The following is an 18,355-nucleotide window of genomic DNA, read 5'->3' as shown; positions in this document are numbered from 1 at the left end:
ACTCAGCCTTCATTTGAGTCAGTCCTGTGTACAACTGTCTGGTTTTGGTTCAGCCACTAAATCAGACAGAAGGAAACTACAATTGACAGTCAGGCCTGCTTAGAGGATTATTGGTACCCACCCTCCAAGAGCTGCACGTCTCCAGAGTGAGGAAACGTGCAGGTAGACCCACTCTGGACTGCACACACCATCAGGCACAAGAACAGTTTTTACCCTGAGGCCATTTTCCACAAGAACAATTAAACTGCCTCAGGACTCCCATAGTGCAATAATGTATAAATATGTCAAGTACTGTACATATGTAAATTCACTCATATTTAATTTAATAACTGTACATATCCCTACCTTGCACATATATTACCACTTGCACCATTCTATGTCCTATTTATTTATTTGTAAGTCTTTTTATGCTCTTATCTTGTTTTATATTCTGTCTCACTGTAATATTCTGTGTGCACTTGCTTGTTTCTCCAAAAAAAAAAAATCCCTTGTGTACCTGAGCATACTTGGCAATAAAGCTCATTCTGATTCTGAATATGCAAAATCCTTAGAAAAAAAAATAGGTGGGCATATGGCGTATGCGCTAGACCAGTGGTTTTCAAACCCCCAAATATATGACAATCACCTTGCAGGGACCCTGTCCTCAAACATACAAAGGCCTTATATATATTTGAGCATAAAAATATAAAATAAAAATTTACAAAAATGTTAAGTGTGGTATAACATTAAATAATTAGCTTTTATATTGTTACTGTACCAAATCTAAAAGATGATTGCCCCATTATTTTCAAAGACATTATTAGTAGTGTTACAAACATACTAAATTTTTGCTTAGGGCCCCCAAAAGGCTAGGACTGGCACTGTGTAGAAATGCACCGACGTATCGGCCAATTATTGACCAAATTAAAACCATCAACTATAACCATTGATATAAACCCCCAATATCCACCACTGGTTTTTCATATCGGCAAATTCATGCATATCATTGCATAAGCAAGAAAACACAGATATAAAAAGTTGATGGTTTATTTATAATTAATTATGTAAATGTATTGCGTTGTACTACGTTTATAATAATTTTTGCGTGTAATATAAAAAAATACCAACCAAAATAAATGAAATCCGAAAAAGCATGTTGAATATAATAATTCCGAATATAAATTTGTAATGATCTATCATAATATGAAAAATGTGAGTTCTATTTAAAACTGCAACGTACGTGTGTGTGTGTGTGTATATATATATATATATATATATCTTGTATTTATCTTTCATTGTGGCTCTCTTAAAATTTTTGCCTGTCATGTTATCAACAGATCCATGTTTAATGGAAATTATTTATTTTTAAAACAATTTAATAGCTTTTGTACCTCTTTGTTAATTTGCAATGCATTATTCATAAACAAAACAGTAATCTGATGACAAAATAAAGTGTCAAAATATAGGTATGAGCCTAAATCAAAGGTTACTACCCTTAAAAGATTGCTTTTAAACCTATTTCTGAAGAGAAATTAACAACTTAATGGTTGTCTAATTAGGTGTTTTAAAAACCACCATAAACATTTAATGAAGTCAAAGTCCTCAGTGACAGGAAGACATACATTTGCTGAAATAAGAGACAAGAGAGTTTGTTTGTTAGAATATTTTATAGGACGTTTTAGTGCAAGAGGGCTCGGGATAAATAAACTCTTTAAACTCTTATGGGTCCATCTCCTCCGTGTGAATTACCACCTAGTACATACACAGCCTCCTTCATATTTTGCATTGCCTCTACAGAATAGCCTCAGTTTTTCTTTCAACTAGTTCTGTAGATGAGCATATCATTATTAATGATGCAAAGCAGAATTTATTAATTTGCAAAATTTGTCTCCAGGTCTGATTAAGATTATTAATAGCATGAAAACAAGCTGCAACAGGGCCTTAGTTTACAAACCATAAAAACATGTTCCATTGAGAGAATCTTTTCAGTAACAATGTTGTCAACAGTATTCTTTAGTCTGTATGTTGGGTTTTTGTTTCAAAGTCAGTTTGTGTCTTTTTACAATTTAAACCAGAGATCAGTTAATCTGCTGAGATTAGAGAAATAAAACCACAATAATCCTCCTCACACCAAAGGTGGATCAAGTATTATCTGTGTTAAAAAACAAAAATTCTAGCCACGGGACTAATGCTGAGGAGAACATACACTGATCAGACACAACATTAAAACCACTAACAGGTGAAGTGAATAACATTGATTATATCATTACAATGGCACCTGTCAAATTAGTTTCTTGAATTTCATGTGTTGGAAGCAGGAAAAATGGCCAATCTTAAGGATCTGAGCTTTGACAAGGGCCAAATTTTGATGGCTAGATGACTGGATCAGAGCATTTCCAAAATGGCAGGTCTTGTTTGGTGTTTCCGGTATGCGGTGGTTAGTACCTACCAAAAGTGGTCCAAGGAAGGACAACGGGTGAACCGACGACAGGGTCATGGGTGCCCAAGGCTCACTGATGCGCGTGGGGAGCGAAGGCTAGCCCGTCTGGTCCGATCCCACAGAAGAGCTACTGTAGCACAAATTGCTGAAAAACTTAATGCTGGCCATGATAGAAAGGTGTCAGAACACACAGTGCATTGCAGCGTAGCCGCAGACCAGTCAAGAGTGACCATGCTGACCCCTGTCCACCGCCAAAAGCACCTACAATGGGCACGTGAGCGAGAGAACTGGACCATGGAGCAATGGAAGAAGGTGGCCTGGTCTGATGAATCAGGTTTTCTTTTAGATCATGTGGACTGCCGGGTGCGTGTGCGTCGGTTACCTTGGGAAGAGATGGAAGCAGGATGCACTATGGGAAGAAGGCAGGCCGGCGGAGGCAGTGTGATGCTCTGGGCAATGTTCTGCTGGGAAACCTTGAGTCATGGCATTCATGTGGATGTTACTTTGACATGTACTACCTACCTAAAGATTGTTGCAGACCACATACACCCCTTCATGGCAACAGTATTCCCTGATGGCAGTGGCCTCTTTCAGCAGGATCATTTGCCCTGCCTCACTTCAAAAATTGTTCAGGAATGGTTTGAGGAACATGACAAAGAGTTTAATGTTTTGACTTGGCCTCCAAATTCCCCAAATCTCAATCCGATTGATCATCTATGGGATGTGCTGGACCAACAAGTCCGATCCATGGAAGCCCTACCTCGCAACTTACAGGACTTGTAGGATATGCTGCTAACGGCTTAGTGCCATATACCACAGGACACCTTCAGAGGTCTTGTGGAGTCCATGCCTCGACGGGTCAGAGCTGTTTTGACGGCACGAGGGGGACCTACACAATATTAGGCAGGTGGTTTTAATGTTGTGGCTGATCGGTGTAGTTTACTTCCCAAGTTTGAAGGGAAAGTTCACCCAAAAATGAAAATTCTCATCCTAATCCTTTTGCCATCCCAGATGTGAATGATTTTCTTTGTTCTGCAGAACACAAAGATTTTTAGAAGAATATTTCAGCTCTGTAGTTCCTTACAATGCAAGAGAATGGTGATCAGACCTTAGAAGCTCCAAAAAGCACAAAAAGGCAGCATAAAAGTAATCCATATGGCTCCAGTGGTTTAATCCATCTCTTCAGAAGACATATGATAGGTGTGGGTGAGAAACAGATCAATATTTAAGTTCTTTTTTTTTCTTTCTAAATCTCTACTTTCACTTTCAAAATGTGAAAGTGAAGATATATAGTAACAACTGCTGTGTTAAAATATTTGACACATAGCACATTTCAATGAAGCAGTGCTCTGAGACCTTGCTTCCCTTGAGGCGCTGAAAGTGGTGGTGGGCAAAAGCACATAACTGGTAATCAGAAGGTTGCTGGTTCAATCCCCACAACCACCACCATTGTGTCCTTGGGCAAGGCACTTAACTCCAGGTTGCTCCGGGGATACTGTCCCTGTAATAAGTACACTGTAATTCGCTTTGGATAAAAGCGTCTGCCAAATGTGTAAATGTAAAATAAGGACTTATTTATGAGTACAGACTTGTGTATAAACAGATGCTGGTTCTACACAGACTGGACAAATGTGTCCTGCAGAATGCAATTATGCTTCTCTCACAGTCTAAGGACGGGAGCACTCTCACAGTGCTGGTCTATTCTAGTCGCATGTCACTTGGCTTGAGATACAGTCAAATGGGCTTCCAGCTCTTCTGTGGTCCTCAGCGCAAGCCCATACAATACTACCAGCAGGGGCCAGAACAAAGGCTCACTATATTTAACTCAGCAAAAATTGCTGCATAAGGCTGAATATATGTAGGCTGTAGTACGTCTTGCAGTAACTCTGAATTCAGCACAAAGATATGTGAGGGGGAAATCCAGCTCACAAGAGGGCAGAACTGTGAATGTGCTTTGAAAGTTAATGATAATCAAAGTTGCAGAGACAGCTTTAGCTTCAGGGCATGTCCAAAGACTATGAAGAAGGTGTGGTTTGAAAAATCAATTTAAGAGATACTCAGATCTTGGGGGTTTGCAGATCAGCTACCCACAGAATAAATCAGAGGCCTTCAAGGTTGATAAAAAAGAGGATTCTTCCAAAGGGAAGGACAAGTATCTCTTTGAATACAGATTCAGCAGCATCCACGATTGGAATATATTGCCACCTTCTGGTAAGTATCACTTGATGGTAGAATTGAAGAAACTGATTTTAAAAACACCAACTACACAGTACATTTATTATGTACTCTTTGATGGCAATTTCTTTGAACATATATGATGAACTCATAGACCAATTAACAGAAGTGTTGCCTCCCAGTTGTGTCCAAAGTCAATCGACATCCTTGACAATGGACAGGGCCTAATAAATTTATTTTTTATTTGTGTTAAATTTGAGTAAATAGTGTTTATTTCATTTCAGATATTTTGTACACATCTCTTTTGCTGTCATTAAATTGTATATTGGCATTATATCAGCCATGAGCCACCCTGCACATTCCTAGATATTGGTCTCTAGATATCTGCCTCAGACAAAACCATATATGAAATCTGTCTGTGATGTAAAAATTTAACATGAACATCAGAATTCCTAGAATGGTCATTTATTAAAAACTTAATTAATTACATATTTCCCACATATACATTTGTTCTTTCAAACATTTCCTATAGCAGCTTAACAAATAAAAATAATTTAAAAAACATCACTAAGAAAATTAATGATATCTAAATGATTTAAATTTACTTCTTCAGTGCTACCGAACTGAAGTTCTTGACACATCCCCCGGCTTACATTATTAAAATTGAAATATTTCATAACGCTTAATGCACAATCAGTTAATCATAAGTCTGCATTCACACTTAAGGAAAAACGAAAGTGACGTGTGATACAAACATATTTTTTTTTTTTTACACCAATCACACATGAACAGACTATCCCCTAGCCACAAAAATTCACTGTCTAAAAATGCCCTGAGCTGTATAAATGTAGGCAAGGCTCTCAGTTCAGTGTATCTCCTCCAGTCTTCTCTGCTGACAGATGCTCTAGTGTTAGCCAGAGCTGAGGTCAGGTGAGCTTGACATATGAGAGAACCAGGCTTACTGGGACCTCTCTTTACCAGAGAAGAGTCATCCTACAAACACAGGAGACCAGTGAATCTGACCCAACAGTACCAACAGTGACTACTGACTGATACATACTCCAACAAATTCCTCAGAATCAAGACAGAAAGATAGAGAGATAGAATGAATAATAGATGGACAGAATGATAGAACGATCAATAGATAAAATGGAAACACTTTACAATAAGGTTGCATTTGTTAACATTAGTTAATGCCTCAGTTAACATTAGTTAATGCATTAGTTAACATGAACTAACTATGAACAACGCTTATTTACATAATTTGTTATACTAACACATTTCTTAACATTAAAAATATGTATAAGTTAACGTTACTTAATGCGTTAGCTAACGTTAACTAACAATGAACAGCACCCTTTTACAGTAAACTTTTTTTTTTAAGAAAACGTGAGCGGAGTTCTCTCATGCAAAACTTATTTGACAGTTTTCACATTATTGTGTATGTTGCTAAAGATTTTTATTTTTTAACTGATTTTCTTCTGCAGTGTTCTCAGAACTATGTGATATTGATTGTTGATTTGATAGTGATTAGATATTTTAAAGAATGTGTTACCTTTGCTTTGTAATGCTAATACACGTCCTGCAAATGTTTGTAACGTGTGAATTGCTTTACAATAAGGTCTGTCAATACCTAAAAGTAATGCTTTTTTATTGTTAAATAATGTTAGTAAAGAGCCTACATTAGTAACACATTAGGTAATGTTGAAATATGTTACACTTTACAATAATGTTCACAAATATGCACAGTAAATACTTAATTATCTTTATTTATCATTAATTAAAAGTCAACAAACATTATAAACACATTAATTATCAGAATCAGAATGAGCTTTATTGCCCAAGTATGCTTATACATACAAGGAATTTGACTTGGTGACAGGAGCTTCCAGTGTACAACAATACAAAAACAGCAACAAGACTTTAAAAAAAAAATTACAATTGAATAAAAAAAAATAGATAAATATTGAAAAAAGTATATATAGAATACACAATAAACAATATAAATAAATTATATATATATATATATATATATATATATACACACGTAGTGCAAATCTAAATATATCTAATAATCGGTTATGTGCAGTGCAAGGGAATATAATGGCAGAAGAGGTAGGATGTGTTGGATAATATAAAAAGACTAAGCTGTGTATTGCACATTAATTATAGCTCAATGGGGCAGTTTTAACAGTTCATGAGATGGATAGCCTGGGGGAAAAAACTATTCCTGTGCCTGACGGTTCTGGTGCTCAGAGCTCTGAAGTGTTGGCCACAAAGCAACAGTTCAAAAATGTAGTGGGCAGGGTGAGTGGGGTCCAGAGTGATTTTTCCAGCCTTTTCCTCAATCTGGAAGTGTATAGTTCTTGAAGGGAGGGCAGGGGACAACCATTAATCCTCTCAGCAGTCCGGACTGTCCTTTGTAGTCTTCTGATATCCGATTTCATAGCTGAACCAAACCAGACAGTTACAGAAGTGCAGAGGACAGACTCAATGACTGCTGAGTAGAACTGTAATGTATGTTAGTATATGTATAAATTAACATTAACCAAGATTAATAAATGCAGTAAATAAGTGTTGTTCATTGTTAGTTCATGCTAAATAATGCATTAACTAATGTTAACTAAGGCATTTATTAATGTTAACTAATGCAACCTTATTGTAAAGTGTTACCGATAAAACGAGACAAAAAGACAGAGAGACAGATAGAATGATAAATAGACAGACAGATACTGTAGACAGATAGATAGATAGATAGATAGATAGACAGACAGACACTGTAGATAGATAGATAGATAGATAGATAGATAACAGACAGACAAATAGATAGAATGAACAACAGACAGACAGACAGAAAGGCAGGCAGGCAGACAGACAGACAGAATGATAGACAGACAGACAGATAGAACGCCAGACAAGACAGACAGACAGATAAACAGACAGACAGATAGAATTCCAGACAGATATATAGATAGAACAATAAACAGACAGACAGACAGAAAGAATGAATGATAGACAGGCAGACAGAATGACAGACCGACAGATAGACTTAGACAGAATGTCTATCTGTCGATCAGTCTATCAGATAGACAGACAGACAGACATGGACAGAATGATAGAAAGAATGACAGATAGAATGACAGACAGAAAGATAGATAGATAGACAGATACAGTAGATAGATGGACATAAAAAAAAGACAGACAGACGTATAGATGGATGGAAAGAACATGATTTGATAGATCATGAATGTAACTGACCATGTTTCTGTGGTAACTATTCTTTACAGTACTGACCACTGCTCGGAGCCGTTCTGCTCATGGGTCAGTTCCTGAAAGCCTTCCTGCAGACAGGACATGAGGACTGGGGCATAACAAGAGCTTGAGTCCCTCACTGATGCCCCAGTCAGATCAGGAGCAGTAGAGTTGGGGCCAGACAGGCACTGAGAATTCTGAGAGCAGAGCAAATGGAACACAAACTCATTAGCAAATCAGTGTTAAAATAAATTATACTGAAATGACATTTGTATCAATACAACATTGATTTGTACATAATTATTCTTAACCCATCATATCTCCATTTGTACACTTAGACTCCAGTTCAGATAGTGAATGGTTATCCAGTTCAGTCTCAAAGGAGCTCCCAAATAAAGGCGCCAGATGTTGTGATGTGGGTCCTCAGGTGGGAACTCACTGGAGTCCAGCAGAACCATAGAGCTCTCCAGTCCTGCATCCCCTTCCCCAGCAGAGTCATCTGACCCGCTGCTGTGGTTCAGGAAGATCAGGGAGGAGAGGCTGACAACACTGTCAGACTCTGAGCCCAGAACCTATTAAACAACAGAGTCAGCTTCAGACACAAGCCTGTACATTCTGAGTTGTTACAGCAATTCTGCATGCTCACATCATTGTACTGATATAGTGACGTACATTATTTTTATATATGGGGTAATGATAGATCGATGTATTGACCAGGCCGATTATTCTGAAAATATCTGGCCCTTTTACAGATTATTAGTGTTACCCACTTGGCCAGTTAACAGAAGCTCTTCTTTGCGTCATTTCCAATATCTACTGTGATGGATGTATGTATGTTTGTTTGAGTTTGTTTGTAACCTACATGCAGAAGGTTGGGCCCCAAGGTGCTGAGTATTGCCTCGAGCTGGGCATTATAGAGAAGGGCCTTCAGGTCAGCTCCAGTGAACAGCTCTGTTGCCACAGCAACCTGCTCCAAGTCCACATATGCAGCCAGTGGCACAGAGCGAGTCAGAGCCCTCAGGATCTCCAGGCGTGCCTCCTGAATGACAGCAAGAATCAGTTAATTGAAAAGGCAGTTTATTTTGGTGTAGAGATGATAAACTGATGTGTGCCAGACAGCAAGCTGACCCGATCTGGAGGAGGGCAGTAGAGAGACTTGTCAGTCGCCCGGGCCTCAGAAGAGCAGGGTCTATTAGGTCGGGATGACTGGTGGCAGCCAAAACATACACCCCTAGAAATAAGAAAGAGTCACTGCACTCACTTAACAGACAATTGCCATTTTTCTACAGTGGCATGCCCATAACTGCATACACAATACTGCAATCTTTCAAATGTAAAATATACACTAAATATTTCTCATACAATAATTCAGAAGTCTGACAAGTCAACATTTGTCTTTGTTCTACATGACATAATTCAGTGAAGATTCATACACTAGATGGCCGAGTGCAAAGACTATAGTGCATCATTTGAGACACAGCTTATATTTGTTCTATGACCCAGGCAAACGCATTTGATCTTTTACCCTGCTACCTGTCAGTCCCTCCACTCCATCCAGCTGTGTGAGCTGACCTCTCCGAGGCGCCAGAGAGTCAAACTCATCAAAGAACAGAATGCAAGGCTTAGCTGCTTGAGCCCTGCTGCAACACAAAGAAAAATCTGCTGGAGACTCTAGTAAACTGGTGGTAATATGCAGTATTTCATACTGAAAAGGGCAATTTGTATTGAGACAGACCTCTGAAACACATCTCTAACTGCCTGCTCACTTGCACCAATATACTTGCTGAGGAGCTCAGGACCCTGGAGAAACAGACAGATTTTACAATCATTGAGGAACGTTGCTTGACTAAGATGGAATATTCCGGGTTCAATACAAGTTTAGGTCTATCGACAGCATTTGTGGCATAATGTTAATTACCAAAAACAATAATAATTCGACTTTACTTAAAAAAAAAAAAAAAAAGGGGGGATGAGCTAACATTATTTTTTGTGGTAATCTACATTATGCCACAAATGCTGTCGATTGAGCTTAACTTGTATTGAACCCGGAATATTCCTTTCAATCTATCTATCAATCTGTCTGTCTATCTATATACATATTAGATATTTTGATTATATATTCACACTGTGTTATACCTTGATGCTAATAAAGTTCGTGCCGCTCTCCTTGGCGACAGCTCCAGCTAGCAGAGGTTTTCCTGTACCGGGAGCTCCATAGAGCATCACACCAGAGCACTGACACATGGGCAGACTTGAGAAAAGCAGGGGGTACTGGAACACATGAGACAACAGACCTTTTAACAGAGATTTGTAACCAGTTTTCCAACTCTTCTTGGATAGGTCCTGGATATATTTTTGTACCTTAGCTGGCAGCAGTATAATGTCCATCAGGAGCTGACGTGCCTGGTGAAGCCCCCCGATTCTCTCCATGCCCGCCCCGCTAGGCGCCTGCAACTGAGCCCCCCATAGTGAAGGTGGGGCGAAGCCCTGAAGAGCCTGTTTGAAGTCCTTATAGCTCAAATCTGTGGAATAAGAAATCTTAACTACAACAGATTTCAGATGGACTGTTGAATCTTTGAAAGGTATGACTTAATTCAGTGGTTCTCAACCTTTTTGACTCCAAGGCAATATTTGAAGGCCCCCTCGCCCGAAACTAGACGTGTCTGATTAAAATAATTAATCATGGGTAATTTTTGATTCTAGAAGTTTCAGAAAGAGTCTGTTTATAATTTGTAGGCATACATCTTAAAGTATTTTTTAGCATTTTAATTAAGTAGGATTATTTTATTTATTTTAATATTTCTTATTTTAAATTAATTTCAAGTCATCTTGAGGACCCCTTGGAAGTGTGTTGCGGAACCTTGTGGGTCCCGGACCTCTGGTTGAGAACCACTGACTTAATTCGAGCTTGCCTTCAGAGCTGCCATTGCTTCTGCTGTGTACAGTGTTGGCATGGATGGCTCTCTTAAGCAGCAGATTCAAGTCTTGTGGCATGTACCCTTCTGTTTCCTTGGCAACACTGTCCAGATCAAGAGTAGTCTGACAGTCCATAAGATTCTTTTTGTGTATCAGTGACCTCAGAATCTCATCCCTTTGAGTCTTCAAAGAGAAACCATACAATTGATATATCCATAGCAACTTTTTATAAAACACTATGTACAAACATTTTAGATTATATAGAAACAATACAAACAGCAAGGAAGTTATAGAGAAAGAAAAGACACATGGGAACCACATTGTCCTGACCTAACCTGATCCGGTGTTTGGATCTTGCTGAAGCTTTGGAAGAAGTGTGAGTCCTGCACCTCAGTCAAGGTCCAATGAAGGGAATGTTCACTCTGTGCCGTGACAACCAGAGCAACGAGACTGGAACATACCACCATCTCATCCACCGAATTCCTCAGACCTGAACAAAACACGTAGTGAAGATGTCCATCAGACTTCAAGGATCCTCAGGCAGATGTGTGAGGGGCCAGATGTGTCTGTTGCGACGTATTACTCTGTGCGATGTGCTGTCGCAATATGGCCACCGGTCCGTGCTCATGTCCGTGCACCTGTCACGTGATCCAGGTCATCCAGCAGGACCACTGAGGGTGTCTCCAAGCCGCCTGCTCAAAAACCTCCTCCAGCTTTTGTCTGATTGTGTCTGCTCTCTTGCCTAAGAAATTAATTCATAATATTAATATTTATGAATGACAAGAGACACAATAAATAAAATCTGCCACAAAATCTTTTTAGAATCATGCATTAAAGCTGAAGTATTACATTTCTGCACCATTAGTCCCATAAAAACAGTGACTGAAATGGTTAAATGAAGTTGGTATTGAGAATCGACAAATTGCACTGCTAACAATCTTACAAACATTGCCGGATGGAATACAGAGCAAGCATGTATGTTTTTTTTGTGCCCACCTTTCAGTGTCTTACAGTCTACCACTTGCACATGGGCATCCAACTCTTCATTGGCCTTTCGACACAGTGCTCTGGAGAGAGACGTCTTCTCACTGCCCTGTAGAGATCAGCAGAAGATTTAGCACACACTCCAGCACACTCTATACCTCATGTGATTTGCTGGTCTTAGCAACTCAGGCTGGTTTACACTGTATTTCAATAAGGTTGCATTATTGTTTCTTTATACTTATTGCATAAGCAGAAAGATTAACATTCGACTTGGAGGAACCTGAAGATTACTTTGTGTCCTGTGATGAGCAGAGCTCCACCGATGAGTCCACATCCTGTAGAGACCAGGTCAAGGGAGAGAGGACCTCCCATTAGAGCATGACAGATGTGTTCAAAAGCAGGCCTGCTGATGTCCTCTACCCCACTGAGAAAACAGTCAGGACCCAGACAAATCTGAACAGGCACAATCACTAGTAACATAAAACAGCTCCAGTTGAAGTCAGAAGTTTAAATACACTTAGGTTGAAGTCATTAAAGCAAATTTTTTAACCACTCCACGGATTTCATATTAGCAAACTATAAGTCGTTTAGGACTTTGTGCATAACACGAGTCATTTTTCCAACAACTGTTTACAGACAGGTTGTTTCACTTTTAATTGACTATATCACAATTCAAGTGGGTCAGAAGTTTACATACACTAAGTTAACTGCCTTTAAGCAGCTTTGAAAATTACAGAAAATAATGTCAAGCTTTTAGACAATTCTTCTGATAGGTGGTGTACTGAACTGGAGGTGTACCTGTGGATGTATTTTAAGGCCTACCTTCAAACTCAGTGCCTCTTTGTTTGACATCATGGGAAAATCAAAAGAAATCAGCCAAGACCTCAGAAATAATTGTGGACCTCCACAAGTCTGGTTCATCCTCGGGAGCAATTTCCAAATGCCTGAAGGTACCACGTTCATCTGTACAAACAATATTACTCAAGTATAAACACCATGGGACCACGCAGCCATCATACCACTCAGGAAGGAGACACATTCTGTCTCCAATAGATGAAAGTAGTTTGGTGCGAAAAGTGCAAATCAATCCTAGAACAACAGCAAAGTACCTTATGAAGATACTGGTGTGAAACTGGTAGACAAGTATCTATATCCACAGTAAAACGAGCCCTATATCAACATAACCTGAAAGGTCGCTCAGCAAGGAAGAAGCCACTGCTCCAAAACCACCATAAAAAAGCCAGACTACAGTTTGCAAGTGCACATGGGGACAAAGATCTTACTTTTTGGAGAAATGTCCTCCGGTCTGATGAAACAAAATAATAACTATTGTTATATTTGGAGAAAAATGGTGCAAAAATGGTGTTCTTTCAAGCCGAAGAGCACCATCCCAACTGTGAAGCATGGATGTGGCAGCATCATGTTGTGGGGGTACTTTGCTGCAGGAGGGACTGGTGCACTTCACAAAATAGATGGCATCATGAGGAAGGAAAATTATGTGGATATATTGAAGCAACATCTCAAGACATCAGCCAGGAAGTTAAAGCTTGGTCACAAATGGGTCTTCCAAATGGACAATGACCCCAAGCATACCTCCAAAGTTGTGGCAAAATGGCTTAAGGACAACAAAGTCAAGGTATTGAAGTGGCCATCACAAAACCCTGACCTCAATCAGATAGAAAATTTGTGGGCAGAACTGAAAAAGCATGTGCAAGCAAGGAGGCCTACAAATCTGACTCAGTTACACCAGTTTTGACTGGAGGAATGGGAAATAATTCCAGAAAATTATTGTGAGAAGCTTGTGGAAGGCTACCCAAAACATTTGAACCCAAGTACAAACAATTTAAAGGCAATGCTATCAAATCCTAACAGAGTGTACGTAAACTTCTGACCAACTGGGAATGTGATTGAAGAAATAAAAGTTGAAATAAATAATTCTCTCTAAAATTATTCTGACATTTCACATTCTTAAAATAAAGTAGTGATCCTAACTGACCTAAGACAGGGAATGTTTTCTATGATTAAATGTCAGGAATTATGAAAAACTGAGTTTAAATGTATTTGGCTAAGGTGTATGTAAGCTTCAACTGTACATATAGTGTACTAAAAAATTCTGTCATCATTTATTCACCCTCATGTTGTGACAAACCTGTATGACTTTTTTCTTCTGTGAATACAGAAAGAGATGTTAAAGGTGTTGTGAGCGAAATTAGCTTTATTGAGACCGACACAAGCAAAAAAGTTGTCAAAAACAACAGCAACAAAATAGCACCATCAACTGACAACTGTTATGCGCAACATGGCATAAAAATGGCATTATGCCTCAATAATTTGTTGCAACTACAATACTATGAGAACATATGAAATGATTGACAGGCAGAAAGCGTCATTGTCTACGGACACACACTGTATTTTTTTGTGCTGTTTTCAGAGTCTAGAGCTGTCACAGAGACCAGTGAGATATCTCACAACACTTATTTCATTATTATCTTTCAGGGATTAGGAAAACATTTTGTATACCTTTCCATGAAGAAAAAAAAAAAAATCACTAAAAGCACCTTCACGGCAAAATTCCACAGGGGAAGAAGGCACTGGCAGACATTGAGCATGTCTAAAACAAGCAAAAAACGAATTGCCAAGCAGTCTTTTAATAATTCTACACTATACTATGGGAGAGTGATGTTAAAAAGAAAATTCCCATTGATATGACTGAATTTCACCTGCAGAATTTCCCTGTGTGAAGGTTACTGTGGCTGCGCCTTTAGGCAGAATGACAGCCTCAGTCATCACTTACTTTCATTGCATGCAAAAAGATGCAATAAAAGTAAATAGGAACTGAGGCTAAAATTGTGCCATGTCCTTTTGTGTTACACAGAAGAAAAAGTAATTTTATATATATATATATATATATATATATATATATATATATATATATATATATATATATATATATATATATATATATATATATATATATATATATATATATATATATAGTTATTTCTAGCATACCCAAGAGAGCTGAGGAAGGGAAAGCCAAGACAGGTATCTCCATCAGTGTTTGCAGAGCCCCTGCGGTCCAGATTGTGTAGTTCCCTGAGCACCTGAACAAAACCATAAAAGCATTGAGCTAGTATTTTTCAGACTGGAGAGTGACAATCAATTTAAAGGGATAGTTCACCCAAAAATGAAAATTCTCTCATTTACTCACCCTCATGTCATCCCAGATGTGTATGACTTTCTGTCTTCTGCTGAACACAAACAAAGATTTTTAGATGAATATTTCAGCTCTGTAGTTCCTTTCAATGCAAGTGAATGGTGGCCAGACCTTTGAAGCTTCATAAATCACATAAAGGCAGCATAAAAGTAATCCATACGACTCCAGTGGTTTAATCTGTCTTCTGAAGCGATGCAGTCACTTTGGGTAAGAAACAGATCAATATTTCAATCCTTATTTACTATAAATCTCCACTTTCACATTCTTTCACATGCTGAAAGTGGAGATTTATAGCAAAAAAAGACTTAAATATTGATTTGTTTCTCACACACACCTATTATATTGCTTCTGAAGTTATGGTTTTAACCACTGGAGTCATACGAATTACTTTTATTCTGCCTGTGTTATTTGTGGAGCTTGAAATGTCTGGTCACCATTCACTTGCATAAAATGGACCTACAGAGCTGAGATATTCTTCCAAAAATTTTACATACACATCTGGGATGGCATGAGGGTGAGCAAATGATGAGAGAATTTTCATTTTTGGGTGAACTATCCATTTAAAAAAAAAAAAAGTATGTGAACTGATACCTGCACATCTGTTTTCTTTAGTTAACTGGCTGACAGAAAGAACATCTCATCTTCTTGCTCTTGCTCTGGTTTAAACACATTCAATGCAAACTCTGACTTTGCTGAGAAGAGACAAACACAGGTTAGCAGTCCATAACAACCACAAAATAAATGCTATATTCTATTGGATCAATGAGAGCTTTTACCACATCTTCAGCACAGGGTAAGAGAATGACGTTAGAGCGTGCTGTCAGACAGGTTAACGGCTGATGGCTCTGAGCATGAAGCCAATCTAGAAACGCAGCTTGAATCTCATCCTCTCTCTCACTCTCTGCCTGCACACAGAAAGAATAACAACCTTACAATACAATATTTTCAATACCTGGCTAACAACATAAAGCATTAGTCTGAAAAAACTACTTACCAGTGGTTGTAACGGTTGAAGCATGACTGCTTCTGCTACCCTGGGTGTTGATTTCAAAGGCTGAATTCTCACAGCAGAATGAAGGTCTATCCTCATTCGCTTTTGCAACACTACTGGGATCTGATAAATGTAACAAACATTAAAGTATATTTTAAAGTTATATATGCACATGCAAACCTCACTGCCACAATGCTAGAATGTTAAAGGCAGTTGCCAGGGCATTGCTATGCAGTTGCTAAGGTGGTTAATTACTGACCCAAGTCAAAAGAGCCCACCTCCAAGGCCCTATGATATTCTGGTCCCTAGTTTTGGCTTGGGTCCATCCTTCAATACAAGTCTATGGGATTTTTTTTAACTTGCCGAGTAAAAATCTTAAGATAGCTTAGAAAAGTAATAGCCTACCTCACGATTTGAGGTATCATTTATGTCTGTAGCACAAATAGTGTGGGATGGGATTAATTACAAGCCTAAGTGTATTACTTACTGAATGGTTAGGGTTTTCTTAAAATTCCTAACACTAACTCTGAGCAACAGTAATAATGAATCTTGCTAATAATTATGAATGATTTCAATGAAAAAACAAAAATATAGAATATTTCTATAAATAAATAAATAAATAAATAAAAAAAATAAAATAAAACTGTACTTACCCAAATCTTCCCAGAGTAAATGTCTTCACTTCTTTTGAATCTTTGATCTTCCTGCAGCTTCTCTATATTATGACAAAGCATCCTAACCACAACAGCATTTCTCTTTGTGAGGTCCATCTCTTACTTTCTATTTCTCCATGGCCTGCTTGACTCTCTCTCTGACTTCTATAGGAGAAAGAACCTTTGAAAGTCTCCCATATGTTAGGGCTGAATGCCCTGGACTCTGATTGTCATGTTGTTGTGGGTTCTATGGCAGTATATATACATCTCCATGGCATGATCCAAGATGGCTGACAGACCCAGGAGGGCCTCCACATGTTCAGAGGATACAGTCTTTCAGGATGATGGGAATGGTAGGAACTGTAATATTCTCTTTTGCAGGCTCAGATTTACTTGTAAACAGGTATGTAAGCATGCTTTTCAGATCAGCTCCCCATTGGCCTTTATTCTGCATCTGGTTAAAATCCTGATTATTACTGAGGTTTTCAAGATGGACGTTTGAGGCTACAGAGGATGAGGTGGAAGAAGGCGTGGAATCAACATTTTGTTGTTTTTGTAAACGCTGGCTTGGCTCTACCGGGGGAGTTTGGAGAAGTTGTTCACCTCCAGCATGTAGTTTTGGGGAGACAACAAGCACTGTGAACTGCTCCAGTTGACCATATGAGATAGATGGAGAGAGGGATGCTAAAGAACAAAGGATCATTAATGTAAATGGTTTGATTTATACCTGCAATAACTCCCATATGACTGACCTTTAAATTAGGGCTAACTGACCTATCCTGATATAGATTACAGTATGTTGGTCCACCCACACAGGAAACACACCCCCAATAAAAACGACTCGGATTTGGTCCAGGAGTTGCTGTTCCAGAGCCATGCTGTGAAACTCCTGGAAAGAAGCTCTTAGGTTTTAGACTTTAAAACTACTCTAAGGCTAGCCTAAGACAAGCCACATCTGTAGTTCATCAAATTATGTCACAGGTATGACAACCATAAAGTGTACAAATACTTTTTGTCCTAATTGTGAACATTATATTTATTATTTTATCGTTTAAAACCTATCAAACTTTTTGTGTTATTTTTCTTTAACCTTGTGCGACCCCGCTTACACATGCATGGACATTGTATTTTGGCTTTGCGATTCGCAATGCATAATTTAAATTAATTTAAACTGACTGATCTCAGTTAAGAAGACTCTGGGCTGTCAGTAAAGGGTTAAACTTTCGCCGTACAGAGTTATGTGACAAAACAACATGGCGTGGATCAGAGCGGAGTTTGTCTTTGGGAAAAACGCCAACAAATCTACATCTGGTAAAAAACCTAATTAAGTTTTTACATTGACACCTGTTTGAGTCAAAAGATTAGAGTCTCTAGGTTCATAAAATTTAAACGATGTATTGCGAAATGCCACACTGCCAAACACAATGTACACTAATGTGTACTTTAGCACATTTTTTCCTTCGAAATGCTATATTTACTGTGCATTATCACATTGAGAATCAATGGGTTTATCCAAAAGCTGAAAAGTTTTGCTTTCAGAGGCTTTATATGGAGTTAGGATGAAAAAAAGGTGCATTTCAAACTTTTCTGAGACCAGTGCAGACACACAGCACACTGGAGGTTAAGTCATTCACTAAATAAGGAGCATCCTATAGCTTTCCTATGCAGCTAAGTTCATTCAATCCTAAAATCCAACCAAAAGTTCAGTTTCAGGCTGCAGATGATGTTAGGACAACTCAACATGTTTG

The 18,355-nt window shown here is 38.5% G+C and overlaps 1 pseudogene; it reads right to left on the bottom strand.

The window, feature by feature from the left end:
* Positions 1-107: 107 nt before the first annotated feature.
* LOC127424963 (peroxisome biogenesis factor 1-like) lies at positions 108-17,601 on the bottom strand (annotated as a pseudogene).
* Positions 17,602-18,355: the final 754 nt, after the last annotated feature.

This window comes from Myxocyprinus asiaticus, chromosome 34, assembly GCF_019703515.2.
Source record: "Myxocyprinus asiaticus isolate MX2 ecotype Aquarium Trade chromosome 34, UBuf_Myxa_2, whole genome shotgun sequence".
NCBI classification, from domain to species: domain Eukaryota; kingdom Metazoa; phylum Chordata; class Actinopteri; order Cypriniformes; family Catostomidae; genus Myxocyprinus; species Myxocyprinus asiaticus.
The sequence above is the reverse complement of the archived record's forward strand: the minus strand, read 5'-3'. Positions and strand labels throughout refer to the sequence as shown.